This window comes from Lissotriton helveticus, chromosome 1_2, assembly GCF_964261635.1.
Source record: "Lissotriton helveticus chromosome 1_2, aLisHel1.1, whole genome shotgun sequence".
In the NCBI taxonomy this organism is placed as follows: domain Eukaryota; kingdom Metazoa; phylum Chordata; class Amphibia; order Caudata; family Salamandridae; genus Lissotriton; species Lissotriton helveticus.
Genome location: NC_136058.1, coordinates 337,884,299 through 337,905,228, shown reverse-complemented (window position 1 = coordinate 337,905,228; position 20,930 = coordinate 337,884,299). Strand labels below are relative to the sequence as shown.

At 37.5% G+C, this 20,930-nt stretch overlaps 9 non-coding genes across 9 annotated transcripts; all 9 read right to left on the bottom strand.

Annotated features, from left to right (window-relative positions):
• Nucleotides 1-5,275: 5,275 nt before the first annotated feature.
• On the bottom strand, nt 5,276-5,347 carry TRNAD-GUC (transfer RNA aspartic acid (anticodon GUC)). The gene has a single exon. It is a non-coding gene; the product is annotated as a tRNA-Asp (tRNA).
• Nucleotides 5,348-6,721: 1,374 nt separating this feature from the next.
• TRNAD-GUC (transfer RNA aspartic acid (anticodon GUC)) lies at nt 6,722-6,793 on the bottom strand. Its single transcript has one exon. It is a non-coding gene; the product is annotated as a tRNA-Asp (tRNA).
• A 1,457-nt stretch (nt 6,794-8,250) lies between these two features.
• On the bottom strand, nt 8,251-8,322 carry TRNAD-GUC (transfer RNA aspartic acid (anticodon GUC)). Its single transcript has one exon. It is a non-coding gene; the product is annotated as a tRNA-Asp (tRNA).
• A 628-nt stretch (nt 8,323-8,950) lies between these two features.
• Nucleotides 8,951-9,022, bottom strand: TRNAD-GUC (transfer RNA aspartic acid (anticodon GUC)). The gene has a single exon. It is a non-coding gene; the product is annotated as a tRNA-Asp (tRNA).
• Nucleotides 9,023-11,830: 2,808 nt separating this feature from the next.
• On the bottom strand, nt 11,831-11,902 carry TRNAD-GUC (transfer RNA aspartic acid (anticodon GUC)). The gene has a single exon. It is a non-coding gene; the product is annotated as a tRNA-Asp (tRNA).
• Nucleotides 11,903-13,232: 1,330 nt separating this feature from the next.
• Nucleotides 13,233-13,304, bottom strand: TRNAD-GUC (transfer RNA aspartic acid (anticodon GUC)). The gene has a single exon. It is a non-coding gene; the product is annotated as a tRNA-Asp (tRNA).
• Nucleotides 13,305-14,691: 1,387 nt separating this feature from the next.
• On the bottom strand, nt 14,692-14,763 carry TRNAD-GUC (transfer RNA aspartic acid (anticodon GUC)). Its single transcript has one exon. It is a non-coding gene; the product is annotated as a tRNA-Asp (tRNA).
• Nucleotides 14,764-16,134: 1,371 nt separating this feature from the next.
• Nucleotides 16,135-16,206, bottom strand: TRNAD-GUC (transfer RNA aspartic acid (anticodon GUC)). The gene has a single exon. It is a non-coding gene; the product is annotated as a tRNA-Asp (tRNA).
• Nucleotides 16,207-17,538: 1,332 nt separating this feature from the next.
• TRNAD-GUC (transfer RNA aspartic acid (anticodon GUC)) lies at nt 17,539-17,610 on the bottom strand. Its single transcript has one exon. It is a non-coding gene; the product is annotated as a tRNA-Asp (tRNA).
• Nucleotides 17,611-20,930: the final 3,320 nt, after the last annotated feature.

The following is a 20,930-nucleotide window of genomic DNA, read 5'->3' as shown; positions in this document are numbered from 1 at the left end:
ATTCTGTATCGTGTTGTTCTTGAAACTTTAGCACTCGCTGTACAGATATAGTTTAACAAGTAAAGCAGATAGTAGACCAATAACATATTATTCTCATGTAAACCACGATGAACTACTAGGTGGAAAGCTAAAGCAACAACTAAATGTCGTGTGCAGAAGTTGCAAAAAAGGAAAAATGGCGTTTAAACCGGTAATGAGCCCATGCTAACTTAACACGGTGTAAAGATATCCAGGACCTAGATGACACCTCCTCATGATCCGGAAACGAACTGAATAAGATAATAGAAGTGCCATCTCATGAGAGCAGATTGCAAGTTTATATGTGGACGGTCCGCAAGGTAAAGCATTAAAAACTAGGAAAATTCAATGCTAAAGAAAAATAAAACAGCCAAGTACTTTATCGAGTCTTAAGCCAATAGGCAAGGTAAATAATAAAAACTTGACAATTAAGTCAATGAATTGTCAATGAAATGCTAGTACTCAGCATATGAAACATGAAAAAGGTCTATGACATAACTGTGTATGCAAAATAAGCTGCAACAGCCTCCAACAGGAAGTCACCGTCTTCATCCGAAAACAGTTCAGCCATCCAATTTAAAAGCGGAAAAGAACATACGTGCTCTCCCAGCACCGGATCCTCTATCACCATCAGAGGACAGCTCGGTGGGTTTTCAAGAAAGCTGTGTTCCAAGAAAGACTGTGCTGCCGCCAGTAAATTCCAGGGACCAAGTAGTCCATGCATCAATGCCACAGCCATAATCCTTTCGCCAGGACAAATCAACTCGTGAGTAATGATAGGAGTCATCAGCTGATTAAAGTCGACGTCAGGAGAAACCGGTCCGCAGAGACACAAATCAATGGCCCAATCGAAATCACAGGTCAGGCAGTGAAATACAGGCTGGACACAGGTGAAGTAGGAGAACCGAAAAGATAATCCATATGCCGTGCTTAATATCGCCAACGGCATTGTGCCATAATATTCTAGCATGCGATTGCGGAACAGTGTCAGCAGCTGCAGGGTCGGAGGTTGCATAGGAGGGACATCCATAATTAAAAATGTAAAAAAGCACAAGAGCGTCCGCTGGTAATGCAAGTAAAAATGCAATCCACGAACCAGAGTGGAGAAAATGGAATGAAAGGGAGCAGGGATGACTCCAAAGATTTTCTCAAATGAAGTCACGAGACCACTGGTAACAACTTTAAAAAAGTGTGCCAGGGATTTTGTGGAGGATGCGTTAAAGATAGTCGGAAACATGTTGCTGAAATTGAAAGGCAAACCTGTGTACGGGTGTTCGCTATGTGAAGTACGAAAGTTTCACGGGCCGAACTCAAGGCCACCTCTCTCTGAGACAAAAGAGCTCTTATTCTTGTCATGCCGTTGAAACGTGTCCCAAGGTTGGTATTTGTGGCCAGATTGAAAACTCCCTATGTTCATGTGTGGGAGGAAATAGAACATTTCTGCAGCAAATAACCCGTTCACTTACTGTTACGATAAAAGGAATACTTTTAATTAACTCAGAACAATCTTCATTATTGAGCATCAAATAACTACCATTTTCCAACAACTTGAACGTGGGGATGATAGCAGGAACTGGCGTGCCTTGCAACACGCAAGCCATATTTGGTCGGTGTTTGTTGCATGAATCGTGTAACTGTATGTGCCTACACATTAGTGAATGATCTGGCGTCTCAGTGCATTCCTCTCCATTCAGATAAACTTCTTGATCATCTTTGAAACATCTGTATGTGTATGGAAGCGACCAGACCTCATGAACAAAAGCACTACCTAAAGGTTCATAAAGACCTATTGGTATATATTTCATACAATTTGAAAACTTATATAAAGCAAAAGGCAGCGTTATTAAACCGTGGATAAGGCATGTTGCCAAAAAACCCGCAATCCTCTGCTGATGATGTCACTGAGCATGTCATGAATGATGTAATATGTGACATCATCAGTAGTGGATTATGGGTAATAGTATCTCTAGTTTACTCCCCTATAGCTGTCTTTCTTTTAACATAAGTGTGTGTTTCCTTCCCTTATACTTACTGTTTTTGGTTCGCTTCCAGTTCGCGTACCAGCGAGCGAACTAGGAAGCGAACTAAGAGAAATAGAGGTTGGCACAGTTCCAAATATTGTACCAATTTTTTAATAACGGGGAGGTAGTTCTGAAAAGAACTTTTTTTTTTATTTTTCTGAACATTTTTTTAATGTTTTTGAATTTTTCGGAACAGTTTTATATTTTTTTGGGTTTTTCTTGGAGGGGGCAATGAAAACGATTCATTGTAAAGGGCTCAACAGGAGCAACAAAACAAAAAAAAGAAGTATTTATTATTTTGGGCGTTTCGGACAAACTTGCATATGATAGTCAATAGCTCTGTTGATCAGAGTGATGCTTCTTTCTCCGTAGGAAATGAATCCATCGCAAAATACGCAGGTGTGTTTTACTTCACCAAATCTCATTTGTATATTTGGCACCATCTCCCTGCCCTCTGGTCCCGTTACTTCCGGTACAACAGATCTTCTGGCCATAATAGGGAGATTATCTAGGTCGTTCCGAAACTGTGCAGCACTGTAGTTGTTAGGATGCCACCTAGTCATATGGCGATGCATTGTGTAGTTTCCGAAACTGTATTTTTTGTCGGTCCCTCTGGACAGTCTATCTTGACATATAAGGCAAGTTACGTATCTTGCATTTACTTTTTTCTGACCTTTGGGAATTTTAAAAAATTGCCAAATGAAGTTTTCTTTCCGGTGAGACGTCTTGGGCTGCTCAGGCAAAAACTGCCTCTCTTCGTGCTCGTCCTCCTGTTCCTCTTCTTCTTCTTCTTGTTGAATTACAACTTGAGCAGGTGGTCCACTCTTCCTTGGATGTGGTGGAGGTGGTGGGGAAGCACCAGCTGAAGCTACTAAAGAAGCCATTGCTCAGTGATCACAAAGGGTCTTTCTCTCACAATGATGAAAGTCAGAGTGAGGAAAGAAGGAGGGATTTTCATCATTTGGGAAAAACAAGAGTTCTCAACCAATCAAAAGTGTTCATTTTAGATTATATGACCTAGTCTTACATCATTAGGAAACCAAAAGTGAAATGAACCAATGAAAAGTGTTATTACCAAGTCACATGACTTGCTGTGTTTACGTTAAGCGCTTTGCAGGGCCTCCCGGTTTGCTTCCAGAAACCTGCGCTTTGGCACTCGCTTCGCGTACCAGTTCGCTAACGTAGCACGTCATATGACGTATCACGCGACAACGTGGAACGTCATGCGGACGGGAGGCGTCACGATGTTGTTTTCTAACGCGGCACTTGCGGTAAAGAAACGTTTACCGGCTCGCGGTCTATTTCGCGGCATCAAGGTCAGCTAACGGGAAGCTTCCCGATTCGCGAAGCGGGAACGAAGAAAAAAAAATATTTTTAAAAAAAATTATTCATAAACATATAAAATATATTTTTGGATTTAAAGAAGAATACATTTTACAGCTACAGATATTAGCTGTTAAAAAACCAATGAAATTCACTGAAAAAACCATAGGTTATAGACCATATATAGTTAGGAATTAGCATTTACAAAACCTTGAAAATTCACTGAAAAAACCATAGGTTATAGACCATATATAGTCAGGAATTAGCATTTACAAAACCTTATTTTACTCACACAAAACCATTGAAATTCCATATATAGTTAGTTGCACTAACTATATATCGCGCATCCGCAATCCACTGCTGATGATGTCACATATTACATCATTCATGACATGGTCAGTGACATCACTGATGACATCACTGATGACATCTCAAATGACATCACTGATGACATCTCATTTGACATCATTGACCACATCACTGATGATATCATTCATGTGACAATACAATGCATCTCCTCACATTTTAATATAACCTCTGTTACAACCAGTGTTAAATACAGAGTATAATTTTTGAAACCATTGACACACCAATACTAGTTACTACATACGCACTCACTGATTCCTACGTCTACACACACATTCACTCATTCATCCATACAATCATTCATACATACAATCACTCATCTTTACAACACTATCATATGCACTCATACACCTATACAGACATTTACACTCTGTTGCTCATACATGGAGTTACTCACACACCTAGTCAGTCATGCAAAGAATCAATCACACCTCCATTTTCTAATCTATACAGTTAAACATAGAGCATCTTACATTTTCAAACATATACTAACACATACTTACTCTCTTATACAATCACTGATACAAGTACACATTGATCTGCACAGAGTCACACACCTCCCAACCAGCCACACACACACTCAGTCTCCCATACAAATACTTGGCCAACCAATCAATAACCCATATAGCCACTCATATAGCTACTGATCAACACATGCAGCAGCTTGCACAACAACAGACATACTGATGCAAAGTTTCACACAGTTTAGTCACTAACCTATGCATTCAGTAGGACGCATTTAATCACTCACTCATACAGTCAACCACGCACCTACTAAAACCTTCATTCAGACACTTATACATCTACTCATTCTTCAATATGTAAAACATATTTTAACTTTACAGAAACATACAGTCACTGGATGTTGTCATCAGTGATGTCATTTGAGATGTCATCAGTGATGTCATCAGTGATGTCACTGACCATGTCATGAATGATGTAATATGTGACATCATCAGCAGTGGATTGCGGATGCGCGATATATAGTTAGTGCAACTAACTATATATGGAATTTCAATGGTTTTGTGTGAGTAAAATAAGGTTTTGTAAATGCTAATTCCTGACTATATATGGTCTATAACCTATGGTTTTTTCAGTGAATTTTCAAGGTTTTGTAAATGCTAATTCCTAACTATATATGGTCTATAACCTATGGTTTTTTCAGTGAATATATATATATATATAAAATCAGCTCACTTTACCACTTGCAGCTTATAACTATTAGCCACCAGGGGTCACTACTAACCAAATGCAGTCATTCTACTTGTAAATTGTGCCAATCGAGTGGAACAGCAGCCTAGGATTCACCACTGCTTCATCTCATTTTCCAAGAGAATGCAGATGTAAAGTGTTTTTGATGGTACGCCTGTGCATATTGAAATATTCAGAGCATATTCTGAATTTCAGTTAACACATCAGTAAGCATTTTGGCCATCACTGAATTCAACCTTTTTTCTCAATCGGAATAGGCAAGGATAATGACAGATATATTTTACAATGTTAGAAAGTACATCATTTTATTTAATTGTGTGAATAAAAGAAATCGCCTCCCCGTCGGGGAATTGAACCCCGGTCTCCCACGTGACAGGCGGGGATACTGACCACTATACTAACGAGGACTTATTGGCATCTGTTAAAGAGTGCTCACCTCCTTGGGGTTAAGGCATACCCTCGATCAATTCACAGTATTGTAATAGGCAGATTTGCTGCTTTTGGTTAGGACAAGTCATCTTTTTTCCTAAATATTACAATACAGAAATTCCTAGCCAAAAACAATCAGTTTTATCAAGAAATTATTTCATTGAAATAAATATCTATCTATCGATCTGTATATCTGGCTATCTTTCTAACTATCAATATATATATTTATATATATATATCTATATAATCAGCTCACTTTACCATTTGCAGCTTATAACTATTAGCCACCAGGGGTCACTACTAACCAAAAGCAGTCATTCTACTTGTAAATTGTGCCAATCGAGTGGAACAGCAGCCTAGGATTCACCACTACTTCATCTCATTTTCCAAGAGAATGCAGATGTAAAGTGTTTTTGATGGTACGCCTGTGCATATTGAAATATTCAGAGCATATTCTGAATTTCAGTTAACACATCAGTAAGCATTTTGTCCATCGGTGAATTCAACCTTTTTTCTCAATTGGAATAGGCAAGGATAATGACAGATATATTTTACAATGTTAGAAAGTACATCATTTTATTTAATTGTGTGAATAAAAGGAATCGCCTCCCCGTCGGGTAAATGAACCCCGGTCTCCCGCGTGACAGGCGGGGATACTGACCACTATACTAACGAGGACTTATTGGCATCAGTTAAACAGTGCTCACCTCCTTGGGGTTAAGGCATACCCTCGATCAATTCACAGTATTGTAATTGGCAGATTTGCTGCTTTTCGTTAGGACAAGTAATCTTTTTTCCTAAATATTACAATACAGAAATTCCTAGCCCAAAACAATCAGTTTTATCAAGAAATTATTTAATTGAAATAAATATCTATCTATCGATCTGTCTATCTGGCTATCTTTCTAACTATCAATATATATATTTATATATATATATATATATATATATATATATATATATATATATATATATATATATATATATAAAAAATCAGCTCACTTTACCACTTGCAGCTTATAACTATTAGCCACCAGGGGTCACTACTAACCAAATGCAGTCATTCTACTTGTAAATTGTGCCAATCGAGTGGAACAGCAGCCTAGGATTCACCACTGCTTCATCTCATTTTCCAAGAGAATGCAGATGTAAAGTGTTTTTGATGGTACGCCTGTGCATATTGAAATATTCAGAGCATATTCTGAATTTCAGTTAACACATCAGTAAGCATTTTGGCCATCACTGAATTCAACCTTTTTTCTCAATCGGAATAGGCAAGGATAATGACAGATATATTTTACAATGTTAGAAAGTACATCATTTTATTTAATTGTGTGAATAAAAGAAATCGCCTCCCCGTCGGGGAATTGAACCCCGGTCTCCCGCGTGACAGGCGGGGATACTGACCACTATACTAACGAGGACTTATTGGCACCTGTTAAAGAGTGCTCACCTCCTTGGGGTTAAGGCATACCCTCGATCAATTCACAGTATTGTAATAGGCAGATTTGCTGCTTTTGGTTAGGACAAGTCATCTTTTTTCCTAAATATTACAATACAGAAATTCCTAGCCAAAAACAATCAGTTTTATCAAGAAATTATTTCATTGAAATAAATATCTATCTATCGATCTGTCTATCTGGCTATCTTTCTAACTATCAATATATATATTTATATATATATATATATATATATATATATATATATATATAAAAAATCAGCTCACTTTACCACTTGCAGCTTATAACTATTAGCCACCAGGGGTCACTACTAACCAAAAGCAGTCATTCTACTTGTAAATTGTGCCAATCGAGTGGAACAGCAGCCTAGGATTCACCACTGCTTCATCTCATTTTCCAAGAGAATGCAGATGTAAAGTGTTTTTGATGGTACGCCTGTGCATATTGAAATATTCAGAGCATATTCTGAATTTCAGTTAACACATCAGTAAGCATTTTGTCCATTGGTGAATTCAACCTTTTTTCTCAATCGGAATAGGCAAGGATAATGACAGATATATTTTACAATGTTAGAAAGTACATCATTTTATTTAATTGTGTGAATAAAAGAAATCGCCTCCCCGTCGGGGAAATGAACTCTGGTCTCCCGCGTGACAGGCGGGGATACTGACCACTATACTAACGAGGACTTATTGGCATCAGTTAAACAGTGCTCACCTCCTTGGGGTTAAGGCATACCCTCGATCAATTCACAGTATTGTAATTGGCAGATTTGCTGCTTTTCATTAGGACAAGTAATCTTTTTTCCTAAATATTACAATACAGAAATTCCTAGCCCAAAACAATCAGTTTTATCAAGAAATTATTTCATTGAAATAAATATCTATCTATCGATCTGGCTATCTTTCTAACTATCAATATATATATTTATATATATATATATATATATATATATATATATATTATATATATATATATATATATATATATATATATATATATATATATATATATATATATATATATATATATATATATATATATATATATATATATATAAAATCAGCTCACTTTACCATTTGCAGCTTATAACTATTAGCCACCAGGGGTCACTACTAACCAAATGCAGTCATTCTACTTGTAAATTGTGCCAATCGAGTGGAACAGCAGCCTAGGATTCACCACTGCTTCATCTCATTTTCCAAGAGAATGCAGATGTAAAGTGTTTTTGATGGTACGCCTGTGCATATTGAAATATTCAGAGCATATTCTGAATTTCAGTTAACACATCAGTAAGCATTTTGGCCATCACTGAATTCAACCTTTTTTCTCAATCGGAATAGGCAAGGATAATGACAGATATATTTTACAATGTTAGAAAGTACATCATTTTATTTAATTGTGTGAATAAAAGAAGTCGCCTCCCCGTCGGGGAATTGAACCCCGGTCTCCCGCGTGACAGGCGGGGATACTGACCACTATACTAACGAGGACTTATTGGCATCTGTTAAAGAGTGCTCACCTCCTTGGGGTTAAGGCATACCCTCGATCAATTCACAGTATTGTAATAGGCAGATTTGCTGCTTTTGGTTAGGACAAGTCATCTTTTTTCCTAAATATTACAATACAGAAATTCCTAGCCAAAAACAATCAGTTTTATTAAGAAATTATTTCATTGAAATAAATATCTATCTATCGATCTGTATATCTGGCTATCTTTCTAACTATCAATATATATATTTATATATATATATCTGTATAATCAGCTCACTTTACCATTTGCAGCTTATAACTATTAGCTACCAGGGGTCACTACTAACCAAATGCAGTCATTCTACTTGTAAATTGTGCCAATCGAGTGGAACAGCAGCCTAGGATTCACCACTGCTTCATCTCATTTTCCAAGAGAATGCAGATGTAAAGTGTTTTTGATGGTACGCCTGTGCATATTGAAATATTCAGAGCATATTCTGAATTTCAGTTAACACATCAGTAAGCATTTTGGCCATCACTGAATTCAACCTTTTTTCTCAATCGGAATAGGCAAGGATAATGACAGATATATTTTACAATGTTAGAAAGTACATCATTTTATTTAATTGTGTGAATAAAAGAAATCGCCTCCCCGTCGGGGAATTGAACCCCGGTCTCCCGCGTGACAGGCGGGGATACTGACCACTATACTAACGAGGACTTATTGGCATCTGTTAAAGAGTGCTCACCTCCTTGGGGTTAAGGCATACCCTCGATCAATTCACAGTATTGTAATAGGCAGATTTGCTGCTTTTGGTTAGGACAAGTCATCTTTTTTCCTAAATATTACAATACAGAAATTCCTAGCCAAAAACAATCAGTTTTATCAAGAAATTATTTCATTGAAATAAATATCTATCTATCGATCTGTATATCTGGCTATCTTTCTAGCTATCAATATATATATTTATATATATATATATCTATATAATCAGCTCACTTTACCATTTGCAGCTTATAACTATTAGCCACCAGGGGTCACTACTAACCAAAAGCAGTCATTCTACTTGTAAATTGTGCCAATCGAGTGGAACAGCAGCCTAGGATTCACCACTGCTTCATCTCATTTTCCAAGAGAATGCAGATGTAAAGTGTTTTTGATGGTACGCCTGTGCATATTGAAACATTCAGAGCATATTCTGAATTTCAGTTAACACATCAGTAAGCATTTTGTCCATCAGTGAATTCAACCTTTTTTCTCAATCGGAATAGGCAAGGATAATGACAGATATATTTTACAATGTTAGAAAGTACATCATTTTATTTAATTGTGTGAATAAAAGGAATCGCCTCCCCGTCGGGGAAATGAACCCCGGTCTCCCGCGTGACAGGCAGGGATACTGACCACTATACTAACGAGGACTTATTGGCATCAGTTAAACAGTGCTCACCTCCTTGGGGTTAAGGCATACCCTCGATCAATTCACAGTATTGTAATTGGCAGATTTGCTGCTTTTCGTTAGGACAAGTAATCTTTTTTCCTAAATATTACAATACAGAAATTCCTAGCCCAAAACAATCAGTTTTATCAAGAAATTATTTCATTGAAATAAATATCTATCTATCGATCTGTCTATCTGGCTATCTTTCTAACTATCAATATATATATTTATATATATATATATATATATATATATATATATATATATATATATATATATATATATATATATATATATATATAAAATCAGCTCACTTTACCACTTGCAGCTTATAACTATTAGCCACCAGGGGTCACTACTAACCAAATGCAGTCATTCTACTTGTAAATTGTGCCAATCGAGTGGAACAGCAGCCTAGGATTCACCACTGCTTCATCTCATTTTCCAAGAGAATGCAGATGTAAAGTGTTTTTGATGGTACGCCTGTGCATATAGAAATATTCAGAGCATATTCTGAATTTCAGTTAACACATCAGTAAGCATTTTGGCCATCACTGAATTCAACCTTTTTTCTCAATCGGAATAGGTAAGGATAATGACAGATATATTTTACAATGTTAGAAAGTACATCATTTTATTTAATTGTGTGAATAAAAGAAATCGCCTGCCCGTCGGGGAATTGAACCCCGGTCTCCCGCGTGACAGGCAGGGATACTGACCACTATACTAACGAGGACTAATTGGCATTTGTTAAAGAGTGCTCACCTCCTTGGGGTTAAGGCATACCCTCGATCAATTCACAGTATTGTAATAGGCAGATTTGCTGCTTTTGGTTAGGACAAGTCATCTTTTTTCCTAAATATTACAATACAGAAATTCCTAGCCAAAAACAATCAGTTTTATCAAGAAATTATTTCATTGAAATAAATATCTATCTATCGATCTGTATATCTGGCTATCTTTCTAACTATCAATATATATATTTATATATATATATCTATATAATCAGCTCACTTTACCATTTGCAGCTTATAACTATTAGCCACCAGGGGTCACTACTAACCAAAAGCAGTCATTCTACTTGTAAATTGTGCCAATCGAGTGGAACAGCAGCCTAGGATTCACCACAGCTTCATCTCATTTTCCAAGAGAATGCAGATGTAAAGTGTTTTTGATGGTACGCCTGTGCATATTGAAATATTCAGAGCATATTCTGAATTTCAGTTGACACATCAGTAAGCATTTTGTCCATCGGTGAATTCAACCTTTTTTCTCAATCGGAATAGGCAAGGATAATGACAGATATATTTTACACTGTTAGAAAGTACATCATTTTATTTAATTGTGTGAATAAAAGGAATCGCCTCCCCGTCGGGGAAATGAACCCCGGTCTCCCGCGTGACAGGTGGGGATACTGACCACTATACTAACGAGGACTTATTGGCATCAGTTAAACAGTGCTCACCTCCTTGGGGTTAAGGCATACCCTCGATCAATTCACAGTATTGTAATTGGCAGATTTGCTGCTTTTCGTTAGGACAAGTAATCTTTTTTCCTAAATATTACAATACAGAAATTCCTAGCCCAAAACAATTAGTTTTATCAAAAAATTATTTCATTGAAATAAATATCTATCTATCGATCTGTCTATCTGGCTATCTTTCTAACTATCAATATATATATTTATATATATATATATATATATATATATATATATATATATAAAATCAGCTCACTTTACCACTTGCAGCTTATAACTATTAGCCACCAGGGGTCACTACTAACCAAATGCAGTCATTCTACTTGTAAATTGTGCCAATCGAGTGGAACAGCAGCCTAGGATTCACCACTGCTTCATCTCATTTTCCAAGAGAATGCAGATGTAAAGTGTTTTTGATGTTACGCCTGTGCATATTGAAATATTCAGAGCATATTCTGAATTTCAGTTAACACATCAGTAAGCATTTTGGCCATCACTGAATTCAACCTTTTTTCTCAATCGGAATAGGCAAGGATAATGACAGATATATTTTACAATGTTAGAAAGTACATCATTTTATTTAATTGTGTGAATAAAAGAAATCCCCTCCCCGTCGGGGAATTGAACCCCGGTCTCCCGCGTGACAGGCGGGGATACTGACCACTATACTAACGAGGACTTATTGGCATCTGTTAAAGAGTGCTCACCTCCTTGGGGTTAAGGCATACCCTCGATCAATTCACAGTATTGTAATAGGCAGATTTGCTGCTTTTGGTTAGGACAAGTCATCTTTTTTCCTAAATATTACAATACAGAAATTCCTAGCCAAAAGCAATCAGTTTTATCAAGAAATTATTTCATTGAAATAAATATCTATCTATCGATCTGTCTATCTGGCTATCTTTCTAACTATCAATATATATATTTATATATATATATCTATATAATAAGCTCACTTTACCATTTGCTGCTTATAACTATTAGCCACCAGGGGTCACTACTAACCAAAAGCAGTCATTCTACTTGTAAATTGTGCCAATCGAGTGGAACAGCAGCCTAGGATTCACCACTGATTCATCTCATTTTCCAAGAGAATGCAGATGTAAAGTGTTTTTGATGGTACGCCTGTGCATATTGAAATATTCAGAGCATATTCTGAATTTCAGTTAACACATCAGTAAGCATTTTGTCCATCGGTGAATTCAACCTTTTTTCTCAATCGGAATAGGCAAGGATAATGACAGATATATTTTACAATGTTAGAAAGTACATCATTTTATTTAATTGTGTGAATAAAAGGAATCGCCTCCCCGTCGGGGAAATGAACCCTGGTCTCCCGCGTGACAGGCGGGGATACTGACCACTATACTAACGAGGACTTATTGGCATCAGTTAAACAGTGCTCACCTCCTTGGGGTTAAGGCATACCCTCGATCAATTCACAGTATTGTAATTGGCAGATTTGCTGCTTTTCATTAGGACAAGTAATCTTTTTTCCTAAATATTACAATACAGAAATTCCTAGCCCAAAACAATCAGTTTTATCAAGAAATTATTTCATTGAAATAAATATCTATCTATCGATCTGGCTATCTTTCTAACTATCAATATATATATATATATATATATATATATATATATATATAAAATCAGCTCACTTTACCATTTGCAGCTTATAACTATTAGCCACCAGGGGTCACTACTAACCAAATGCAGTCATTCTACTTGTAAATTGTGCCAATCGAGTGGAACAGCAGTCTAGGATTCACCACTGCTTCATCTCATTTTCCAAGAGAATGCAGATGTAAAGTGTTTTTGATGGTACGCCTGTGCATATTGAAATATTCAGAGCATATTCTGAATTTCAGTTAACACATCAGTAAGCATTTTGGCCATCACTGAATTCAACCTTTTTTCTCAATCGGAATAGGCAAGGATAATGACAGATATATTTTACAATGTTAGAAAGTACATCATTTTATTTAATTGTGTGAATAAAAGAAATCGCCTCCCCGTCGGGGAATTGAACCCCAGTCTCCCGCGTGACAGGCGGGGATACTGACCACTATACTAACGAGGACTTATTGGCATCTGTTAAAGAGTGCTCACCTCCTTGGGGTTAAGGCATACCCTCGATCAATTCACAGTATTGTAATAGGCAGATTTGCTGCTTTTGGTTAGGACAAGTCATCTTTTTTCCTAAATATTACAATACAGAAATTCCTAGCCAAAAACAATCAGTTTTATCAAGAAATTATTTCATTGAAATAAATATCTATCTATCGATCTGTATATCTGGCTATCTTTCTAACTATCAATATATATATTTATATATATATATCTATATAATCAGCTCACTTTACCATTTGCAGCTTATAACTATTAGCCACCAGGGGTCACTACTAACCAAAAGCAGTCATTCTACTTGTAAATTGTGCCAATCGAGTGGAACAGCAGCCTAGGATTCACCACTGCTTCATCTCATTTTCCAATAGAATGCAGATGTAAAGTGTTTTTGATGGTACGCCTGTGCATATTGAAATATTCAGAGCATATTCTGAATTTCAGTTAACACATCAGTAAGCATTTTGGCCATCACTGAATTCAACCTTTTTTCTCAATCGGAATAGGCAAGGATAATGACAGATATATTTTACAATGTTAGAAAGTACATCATTTTATTTAATTGTGTGAATAAAAGAAATCCCCTCCCCGTCGGGGAATTGAACCCGGTCTCCCGCGTGACAGGCGGGGATACTGACCACTATACTAACGAGGACTTATTGGCATCTGTTAAAGAGTGCTCACCTCCTTGGGGTTAAGGCATACCCTCGATCAATTCACAGTATTGTAATAGGCAGATTTGCTGCTTTTGGTTAGGACAAGTCATCTTTTTTCCTAAATATTACAATACAGAAATTCCTAGCCAAAAACAATCAGTTTTATCAAGAAATTATTTCATTGAAATAAATATCTATCTATCGATCTGTCTATCTGGCTATCTTTTTAACTATCAATATATATATTTATATATATATATATATATATATATATATATATATATATATATATATATATATATATATATATATATATATATATATAAAATCAGCTCACTTTACCACTTGCAGCTTATAACTATTAGCCACCAGGGGTCACTACTAACCAAATGCAGTCATTCTACTTGTAAATTGTGCCAATCGAGTGGAACAGCAGCCTAGGATTCACCACTGCTTCATCTCATTTTCCAAGAGAATGCAGATGTAAAGTGTTTTTGATGGTACGCCTGTGCATATTGAAATATTCAGAGCATATTCTGAATTTCAGTTAACACATCAGTAAGCATTTTGGCCATCACTGAATTCAACCTTTTTTCTCAATCGGAATAGGCAAGGATAATGACAGATATATTTTACAATGTTAGAAAGTACATCATTTTATTTAATTGTGTGAATAAAAGAAATCCCCTCCCCGTCGGGGAATTGAACCCCGGTCTCCCGCGTGACAGGCGGGGATACTGACCACTATACTAACGAGGACTTATTGGCATCTGTTAAAGAGTGCTCACCTCCTTGGGGTTAAGGCATACCCTCGATCAATTCACAGTATTGTAATAGGCAGATTTGCTGCTTTTGGTTAGGACAAGTCATCTTTTTTCCTAAATATTACAATACAGAAATTCCTAGCCAAAAACAATCAGTTTTATCAAGAAATTATTTCATTGAAATAAATATCTATCTATCGATCTGTATATCTGGCTATCTTTTAAACTATCAATATATATATTTATATATATATATCTATATAATCAGCTCACTTTACCATTTGCAGCTTATAACTATTAGCCACCAGGGGTCACTACTAACCAAAAGCAGTCATTCTACTTGTAAATTGTGCCAATCGAGTGGAACAGCAGCCTAGGATTCACCACTGCTTCATCTCATTTTCCAAGAGAATGCAGATGTAAAGTGTTTTTGATGGTACGCCTGTGCATATTGAAATATTCAGAGCATATTCTTAATTTCAGTTAACACATCAGTAAGCATTTTGTCCATCGGTGAATTCAACCTTTTTTCTCAATCGGAATAGGCAAGGATAATGACAGATATATTTTACAATGTTAGAAAGTACATCATTTTATTTAATTGTGTGAATAAAAGGAAGCGCCTCCCCGTCGGGGAAATGAACCCCGGTCTCCCGCGTGACAGGCGGGGATACTGACCACTATACTAACGAGGACTTATTGGCATCAGTTAAACAGTGCTCAACTCCTTGGGGTTAAGGCATACCCTCGATCAATTCACAGTATTGTAATTGGCAGATTTGCTGCTTTTCGTTAGGACAAGTAATCTTTTTTCCTAAATATTACAATACAGAAATTCCTAGCCCAAAACAATCAGTTTTATCAAGAAATTATTTCATTGAAATAAATATCTATCTATCGATCTGTCTATCTGGCTATCTTTCTAACTATCAATATATATATTTTTATATATATATATATATATATATATATATATATATATATATATATATATATATATATAAAAATCAGCTCACTTTACCACTTGCAGCTTATAACTATTAGCCACCAGGGGTCACTACTAACCAAAAGCAGTCATTCTACTTGTAAATTGTGCCAATCGAGTGGAACAGCAGCCTAGGATTCACCACTGCTTCATCTCATTTTCCAAGAGAATGCAGATGTAAAGTGTTTTTGATGGTACGCCTGTGCATATTGAAATATTCAGAGCATATTCTGAATTTCAGTTAACACATCAGTAAGCATTTTGTCCATCGGTGAATTCAACCTTTTTTCTCAATCGGAATAGGCAAGGATAATGACAGATATATTTTACAATGTTAGAAAGTACATCATTTTATTTAATTGTGTGAATAAAAGGAATCGCCTCCCCGTCGGGGAATTGAACCCCGGTCTCCCGCGTGACAGGCGGGGATACTGACCACTATACTAACGAGGACTTATTGGCATCTGTTAAAGAGTGCTCACCTCCTTGGGGTTAAGGCATACCCTCGATCAATTCACAGTATTGTAATAGGCAGATTTGCTGCTTTTGGTTAGGACAAGTCATCTTTTTTCCTAAATATTACAATACAGAAATTCCTAGCCAAAAACATTCAGTTTTATCAAGAAATTATTTCATTGAAATAAATATCTATCTATCGATCTGTCTATCTGGCTATCTTTCTAACTATCAATATATATATTTATATATATATATATCTATATAATCAGCTCACTTTACCATTTGCAGCTTATAACTATTATCCTCCAGGGGTCACTACTAACCAAAAGCAGTCATTCTACTTGTAAATTGTGCCAATCGAGTGGAACAGCAGCCTAGGATTCACCACTGCTTCATCTCATTTTCCAAGAGAATGCAGATGTAAAGTGTTTTTGATGGTACGCCTGTGCATATTGAAATATTCAGAGCATATTCTGAATTTCAGTTAACACATCAGTAAGCATTTTGGCCATCACTGAATTCAACCTTTTTTCTCAATCGGAATAGGCAAGGATAATGACAGATATATTTTACAATGTTAGAAAGTACATCATTTTATTTAATTGTGTGAATAAAAGGAATCGCCTCCCCGTCGGGGCATTGAACCCCGGTCTCCCGCGTGACAGGCGGGGATACTGACCACTATACTAAAGAGGACTTATTGGAATCTGTTAAAGAGTGCTCACCTCCTTGGGGTTAAGGCATACCCTCGATCAATTCACAGTATTGTAATAGGCAGATTTGCTGCTTTTGGTTAGGACAAGTCATCTTTTTTCCTAAATATTACAATACAGAAATTCCTAGCCAAAAACATTCAGTTTTATCAAGAAATTATTTCATTGAAATAAATATCTATCTATCGATCTGTCTATCTGGCTATCTTTCTAACTATCAATATATATATTTATATATATATATATCTATATAATCAGCTCACTTTACCATTTGCAGCTTATAACTATTAGCCACCAGGGGTCACTACTAACCAAAAGCAGTCATTCTACTTGTAAATTGTGCCAATCGAGTGGAACAGCAGCCTAGGATTCACCACTGCTTCATCTCATTTTCCAAGAGAATGCAGATGTAAAGTGTTTTTGATGGTACGCCTGTGCATATTGAAATATTCAGAGCATATTCTGAATTTCAGTTAACACATCAGTAAGCATTTTGTCCATCGGTGAATTCAACCTTTTTTCTCAATCGGAATAGGCAAGGATAATGACAGATATATTTTACAATGTTAGAAAGTACATCATTTTATTTAATTGTGTGAATAAAAGGAATCGCCTCCCCGTCGGGGAATTGAACCCCGGTCTCCCGCGTGACAGGCGGGGATACTGACCACTATACTAACGAGGACTTATTGGCATCTGTTAAAGAGTGCTCACCTCCTTGGGGTTAAGGCATACCCTCGATCAATTCACAGTATTGTAATAGGCAGATTTGCTGCTTTTGGTTAGGACAAGTCATCTTTTTTCCTAAATATTACAATACAGAAATTCCTAGCCAAAAACATTCAGTTTTATCAAGAAATTATTTCATTGAAATAAATATCTATCTATCGATCTGTCTATCTGGCTATCTTTCTAACTATCAATATATATATTTATATATATATATATCTATATAATCAGCTCACTTTACCATTTGCAGCTTATAACTATTATCCTCCAGGGGTCACTACTAACCAAAAGCAGTCATTCTACTTGTAAATTGTGCCAATCGAGTGGAACAGCAGCCTAGGATTCACCACTGCTTCATCTCATTTTCCAAGAGAATGCAGATGTAAAGTGTTTTTGATGGTACGCCTGTGCATATTGAAATATTCAGAGCATATTCTGAATTTCAGTTAACACATCAGTAAGCATTTTGGCCATCACTGAATTCAACCTTTTTTCTCAATCGGAATAGGCAAGGATAATGACAGATATATTTTACAATGTTAGAAAGTACATCATTTTATTTAATTGTGTGAATAAAAGGAATCGCCTCCCCGTCGGGGCATTGAACCCCGGTCTCCCGCGTGACAGGCGGGGATACTGACCACTATACTAAAGAGGACTTATTGGAATCTGTTAAAGAGTGCTCACCTCCTTGGGGTTAAGGCATACCCTCGATCAATTCACAGTATTGTAATAGGCAGATTTGCTGCTTTTGGTTAGGACAAGTCATCTTTTTTCCTAAATATTACAATACAGAAATTCCTAGCCAAAAACATTCAGTTTTATCAAGAAATTATTTCATTGAAATAAATATCTATCTATCGATCTGTCTATCTGGCTATCTTTCTAACTATCAATATATATATTTATATATATATATATCTATATAATCAGCTCACTTTACCATTTGCAGCTTATAACTATTAGCCACCAGGGGTCACTACTAACCAAAAGCAGTCATTCTACTTGTAAATTGTGCCAATCGAGTGGAACAGCAGCCTAGGATTCACCACTGCTTCATCTCATTTTCCAAGAGAATGCAGATGTAAAGTGTTTTTGATGGTACGCCTGTGCATATTGAAATATTCAGAGCATATTCTGAATTTCAGTTAACACATCAGTAAGCATTTTGTCCATCGGTGAATTCAACCATTTTTCTCAATCGGAATAGGCAAGGATAATGACAGATATATTTTACAATGTTAGAAAGTACATCATTTTATTTAATTGTGTGAATAAAAGGAATCGCCTCCCCGTCGGGGAAATGAACCCCGGTCTCCCGCGTGACAGGCGGGGATACTGACCACTATACTAACGAGGACTTATTGGGACCAGTTAAACAGTGCTCACCTCCTTGGGGTTAAGGCATACCCTCGATCAATTCACAGTATTGTAATAGGCAGATTTGCTGCTTTTGGTTAGGACAAGTAATCTTTTTTCCTAAATATTACAATACAGAAATTCCTAGCCAAAAACAATCAGTATTATCAAGAAATTATTTCATTGAAATAAATATCTATCGATCGATCTGTCTATCTAGCTATCTTTCTAACTATAAATATATATATATCTCCGTTCTTTTCAGACAGCAAAGGACTTTCTTTGGCATATTTCTGCGTGCAGTCTTGGGCGCGCATGAGAGAGACCCGCCTCAGCACTGGGAAAGAGCAAAACCGGACAAGCTTCTGCAACTTTCTCCTTCACGGTAGTGAAATGCTCTTTTCCCATCACACCCGCCCTCGTTACCTGGCCGCTGCAGACAGCGGTATGTGACTACGCATAGGATGCTCATTCACTGTAACTGGGTTTCCAGGCCACCTACAGGGGCGGACATTTGTGATGTGAGGCGTATTGGGGACTCAGGAGGATGCCTTTGTTTCAAGTACCCTGTCAGCTGCATTCCACAACAGCGCCTCTGTAAAAAACCTGATAATCACGGACTACGCCATTGTGGGGAGGAACACTTACTTTGCATGCCGTGGCAGTGCATGCTGGGATCTGTAGTTTACCACATAAACTACTGAACTGTTCGTGATTCCAACCGACCTATCAGGATGACCATTGAAGGCGGGGCGACTGGGAGCATTAAAATGGACTGTTGCTAAATGGTGGGGTGAGAGCTGGCATTTGAAAAAGGCATTGAGCCGAAACGCGTCATGCCTCTGCTCGTGCAATAAAGCCCCTCTTTATGGTACCCCATTGAGTCTCTCCGTTCTTTTCAGACAGCAAAGGACTTTCTTTGGCATATTTCTGCGTGTAGTCTTGGGTGCGCATGAGAGAGACCCGCCTCATGCGCGCCCAAAAAGAGCAAAACCGGACAAGCTTCTGCAACTTTCTCCTTCACGGTAGTGAAATGCTCTTTTCCCATCACACCCGCCCTCGTTACCTGGCCGCTGCAGACAGCGGTATGTGACTACGCATAGGAAGCTCATTCACTGTAACTGGGTTTCCAGGCCACCTACAGGAGCGGACATTTGTGATGTGAGGCGTATTGGGGACTCAGGAGGATGCCTTTGTTTCAAGTACCCTGTCAGCTGCATTCCACAACAGCGCCCCTGTAAAAAACCTGATAATCACGGACTACGCCGTTGTGGGGAGGAACACTTACTTTGCATGCCGTGGCAATGCCTGCTGGGATCTGTAGTTTACCACATAAACTACTGAACTGTTCGTGATTCCAACCGACCTATCAGGATGACCATTGAAGGCGGGGCGACTGGGAGCATTAAAATGGACTGTTGCTAAATGGTGGGGTGAGAGCTGGCATTTGAAAAAGGCATTAAGCCGAAACGCGTCATGCCTCTGCTCGTGCAATAAAGCCCCTCTTTATGGTACCCCATTGAGTCTCTCCGTTCTTTTCAGACAGCAAAGGACTTTCTTTGGCATATTTCTGCGTGCAGTCTTGGGCGCGCATGAGAGAGACCCGCCTCAGCACTGGGAAAGAGCAAAACCGGACAAGCTTCTGCAACTTTCTCCTTCACGGTAGTGAAATGCTCTTTTCCCATCCCACCCGCCCTCGTTACCTGGCCGCTGCAGACAGCGGTATGTGACTACGCATAGGATGCTCATTCACTGTAACTGGGTTTCCAGGCCACCTACAGGAGCGGACATTTGTGATGTGAGGCGTATTGGGGACTCAGGAGGATGCCTTTGTTTCAAGTACCCTGTCAGCTGCATTCCACAACAGCGCCCCTGTAAAAAACCTGATAATCACGGACTACGCCGTTGTGGGGAGGA